This window comes from Adiantum capillus-veneris, chromosome 18 (assembly GCF_014529385.1).
Source record: "Adiantum capillus-veneris isolate H3 chromosome 18, ASM1452938v2, whole genome shotgun sequence".
Taxonomy (NCBI): Eukaryota; Viridiplantae; Streptophyta; class Polypodiopsida; order Polypodiales; family Pteridaceae; genus Adiantum; species Adiantum capillus-veneris.
This window is the reverse complement of record NC_140948.1, coordinates 27358445-27363634: the sequence shown is the minus strand read 5'-3', so window position 1 is coordinate 27363634 and position 5190 is coordinate 27358445.

Genomic DNA, 5190 nt, shown 5'->3' with positions numbered 1-5190 from the left:
AGTGCTTGAGGAGCTTATTGTTCGAAGCAGCATCTCTTCGAATGCACTGACTACTGCAGGGTCGTAAAAAAAAAACGAGGTACTTGGCATTGTCTTGGCATGTATACCAAATGTGGTGCGCTTGAGAAAGCACAGAAAGTGCTTGAGGAGCTTATTGTTCGGAGTGGCATCTCTTCAAATGCTCTGACTATAGGATATGCACAAGAGGAGTGGGGCTAAGAAGCTGTGAACTTTTTTCAGCTGATGTTGATATGGACACAGAAATTCATGATGATAGCTGTGGACTGTTTTCAGCAGATGTGAAGCGAGAGCTATATCCACACGCAGTTGCCTACCTGTATATCTTAAAGGCATGTGGCTCTTCCCAAGATGCTGTTATGGACATAAAAATTCACGATGATATTGTTACTCAGATGCTATTGCAAAGAGATGTCATGCTGACACTCCCTTGGTCGATGTGTATGCCCAATGTGGTGCACTTGAGAAAGCACAAATAATCGGAACAACATCTCTTGGAATTCACTGATTGTAGGATACACACAACAGGAGTAGGGCTAGAAAGCTCAAGGCTATTTTCAGCAGATGCACAGTGAGGGCCTTTGTCCAAATGCAATCACCTACGCATGCATCTTGAAGGCATGTGGCTCTATGTAAGATGCTAATATGGGCACAAAAATTCACAATTTCTTTGTTCGTCAGAGGCTTTTGAAAATAGAGGTTGTGGTTGGCACTTCCTCGGTCGATATGTATGTCAAATGTGGTATGCTTCAGAAAGCATAAAAAGTGCTTCAGGAGCTTCTTGTCCGGAATGTTGTCTCTTGGCATGCAATGATTACAGGATATTAGCAACAGGAGCAGGGACAAAAAGCTCTAGGCTGTTTTTAGCAGATGCAAAGCGAGAGTATCTCTCACCATTCAGTCAACTATACTTTTGTCTTGAAGGCATGTGACATTACCAGTAAGAGAAGGACAAACCATCACTCTTCTTCACCGACGTGAGGATGTCACCCCCCTTACTAGTAGTGAAGTGACCTCCTTAAAAATCACTCAAACACCTCAGTCGTGTTGCACAAAATGCGGCCTCCCAGTTGAAATCACTCAAATGCAGTGTTGGGAGGCGAAAATCACTCAAATGCGGTGTTCTTTATAAAGCCCAAAAAGTGCTCAATGAGCTTTCTGTCTGGAATGTTGTCTCTTGGAATGCTCTAATCGTGGGATATGCCCAACAAAGGCACGGCCACGAAGCGCTGGGCTTTTTTCAGCAGATGCAAAGAGAGGGCAGATCTCCCAAATGCAATCACCTAGGCTTGTATCTTCAAGGCATGTGGCATTATGCAGATGCTGATATGGGCAAAAGAATTCACGGTGATATTGTTAGCCAGAGGTTGTCGAAAAAAAACGAGGTACTTGGCACTGTCTTGGCATGTATACCAATGTGGTGCACTTGAGAAAGCACAGAAAAGTGCTTGAGGAGCTTATTGTTCGGAGCGGCATCTCTTCGAATGCACTGACTGCTGTTGCAGGGTTGTTGGAAAAAACGAGGTACTTGGCACTGTCTTCGCATGTATACCAAATGTGGTGCGCTTGAGAAAGAACAGAAAGTGCTTGAGGAGCTTACTGTTAGGAGTGGCATCTCTTTGAATGCTCTGACTACAGGATATGCACAAGAGGAGTAGGGCTAGGAAGCTGTGGACTGTTTTCAGCAGATGCTGATATAGACCCAAAAATTCATGATGATAGCTGTGGACTGTTTTCAGCAGATGTGAAGCGAGAGCTTTATCCAGACGCAACTGCCTACCTGTATATCTTAAAGGCATGTGGCTCTTTGCAAGATGCTGATATGGACATAGAAATTCATGATGATATTGTTACTCAGATGCTATTGCAAAGAGATGTCATACTGACACTCCCTTGGTCGATGTGTATGCCAAATGTGGTGCACTTGAGAAAGCACAAATAGTGCTCCAGGAGCTTTTTGTTTGGAACAACATCTCTTGGAATGCATTGATTGCAGGATATGAACAACGGGAGTAGGGCTAGAAAGCTCTAGGCTATTTTCAGTAGATGCATAGTGAGGGCCTTATTCTAGATGCAATCACCTACGCGTGCATCTTGAAGGCATGTGGCTCTATGTAAGATGCTGATGTGGGCACAAAAAATCACAATTTCTTTGTTCGTTAGAGGCTTTTGAAAATAGAGGTTGTGGTTGGCCCTCCCTTGCTCGATATGTATGTCAAATGTGGCATGCTTCAGAAATCATAAAAAGTGCTTGAGGAGCTTCTTGTCCGGAATGTCGTCTCTTGGCACGCACTGATTACGGGACATGTGCAACAGGAGCAGGGACAGAAAGCTCTAGGCTATTTTTAGCAGATGTAAAGCGAGAGTATCTCTCACCATTCAATCAACTATACTTTTGTCTTGAAGGCATGTGACATTTCCAGTAAGAGAAGGACAGATCATCACTCTTCTTCACTGACGTGAGGATGTCACCCCCCTTACTAGTAGTGAAGTGACCTACTTAAAAATCACTCAAACACCTCAGTCGTGTTGCACAAAATGCGGCCTCCCAGTTGAAATCAATCAAATGCGGTGCTGGGAGGCAGAAATCACTCAAATGCGGTGTTCTTCATAAAGCCCAAAAAGTGCTCGATGAGCTTCCTGTCTCGAATGCTGTCTCTTGGAATGCTCTGATCGCGGGATATGCCCAACAAAGGCAGGGCCAGGAAGCACTGGGCTTTTTTCAACAGATGCAAAGAGAGGGCAGCTCTCCCAAATGCAATCACCTAGGCTTGTATCTTCAAGGCATGTGGCATTTTGCAGATGCTGATATGGGCAAAAGAATTCACGATGATGTTGTTAGCCAGAGGTTGTCGGAAAAAAACGAGGTACTTGGCACTGTCTTGGCATGTATACCAAATGTGGTGCACTTGAGAAAGCACAGAAAAGTGCTTGAGGAGCTTACTGTTCGGAGTGGCATCTGTTCGAATGCACTGACTATTGCAGGGCTAGGAAGCTGCGGACTTTTTTTAGCAGATGCTGTGGTGCACTTGAGAAAGCACAGAAAAGTGCTTGAGGAGCTTACTGTTCGGAGTGGCATCTCTTCGAATGCACTGACTGCTGTAGGGCTAGGAAGCTGCGGACTCTTTTCAGCAGATGCTGGTATGGACACAAAAATTCATGATGATAGCAGTGGACCGTTTCCAGTAGATGTGAAGCGAGAGCTATATCCAGACGTAGTCGCCTACGTGTATATCTTAAAGGCGTGTGTCTCTTTGCAAGATGCTGATATGGACATAGAAATTCACGATGATATTGTTATTGCAAAGAGATGTCATGCTGACATTCCCTTGGTCGATGTGTATGCCCAATGTGGTGCACTTGAGAAAGCACAAATAGTGCTCGAGGAGCTTTTTGTTCGAAACAACATCTCTTTGAATGCATTGATTGCAGGATATGAACAACGGGAGTAGGGCTAGAAAGCTCTAGGCTATTTTTAGTAGATGCATAGTGAGGGCCTTTGTCCAGATGCAATCACCTATGCATGCATCTTGAAGGCATGTGGCTCTATGTAAGATGCTGATATGGGCACAAAAATTCACAATTTCTTTGTTTGTCAGAGGCTTTTGAAAATAGAGGTTGTGGTTGGCACTCCCTTGGTCGATATGTATGTCAAATGTGGTATGCTTCAGAAAGAATAAAAAGTGCTTGATGAGCTTCTTGTCCAGAATGTTGTCTCTTGGCATGCACTAATTACGGGATATGTGCAACAGGAGCAGGGACAGAAAGCTCTAGGCTGTTTTTAGCAAATGCAAGCGAGAGTATCTCTCACCATTCAGTCAACTATACTTTTGACTTGAAGGCATGTGACATTACCAGTAAGAGAAGGACAAATCATCACTCTTCTTCACTGATGTGAGGATGGCACCCCCCTTAGTAGTAGTGAAGTGACCTCCTTAAAAATCACTCAAACACCTCAGTCGTGTTGCACAAAATGCGGCCTCCCAGTTGAAATCACTCAAATGTGGTAGACTGGTGGGAAGGTGGCGAAACAATGTAAGGAAGGTCTAGAAGCGACTCCATTCAAGATTGTGCGTTGATCGATAGGACCAATACCAAAGGTACACTTATATTCTGTATTTTCATTTCCTTTATGTGATGTCAAAAGTACTTAGATTAAATCATGTACACATTAAAGCAATAAATTTACATCATTTTTATTCAGAAGATTGTAGATGAAGGTGACAAAGGCTGAAGAATTTTTGTGATGCCCAACAAAGGAACACATAGACAATACACCACGGCAAGGCAACGTGGAATGATACATGTCTTCATAAAACATCGGTAATGTCTTCGTAAATCACGGCCGTAGTTTTTTTACAATAAAAAAGTCCCTCCAACACTGGAGAAGAAGCATAAGTCCCCCTTCAACACTGAAGGGGATAAAAGTGGCGGGGGAAAGGCACGTTCCCTACCGTATTATTATAAATGTGGAGAACGGTGCCAACTCCACACCATACATATGTATGGTTTTTTTCTTTTTTTAATGGGCACAAGCATTGTAAAATGCACAAAATGCATCTCATTTCGTCTTTATTATAATGTGGAACTGTTTACGTTCATACATCGTTTCATGCAAAAACTCATTTGTGTTGCGAGGTCATAGAGCTTTTGGCGAAAGCTTCGAAGAGATATGCTATGGAGTCATCATCATGAGCTATGCCATGCGGTAAAATCCACAACACTATCACCTTTTTACTTCTTAATATATATACAGTGAAACAATCAAGGCAAACTAGTTTCTACCTCAATGCTCGCGAGCAGCTGTAGTTCGAGGAGAGAGGAGTTGTCATGTAGTGGGACTGAGAAGAGAGAGAGCTTGATGTTGAGCTCAACCAACAGAGTTGAACTTTGATATGCGAATACGCTCTAATATATTTCAAAGTCTACCTCTTCTCTCTATCTCTTATCTTCATTTTCTTCTTCTACTACGTGAAAGGACGAGAGTGATGTCGTGTGCTAGTCTCCACCCAACCATGCTATCTTATAGCCTCCCCCTAGCATACACTCTGTCCGGCCCTGTCGGTGACCTTGTCCTTAGGATCCGTGTCCTTACATTATTACCCCCCCCCCCCCCCCCCCCCCCCCCCCCCCCCCTCTTGGAGAATCGTTTTGGTCCTTGAAAACGAACGT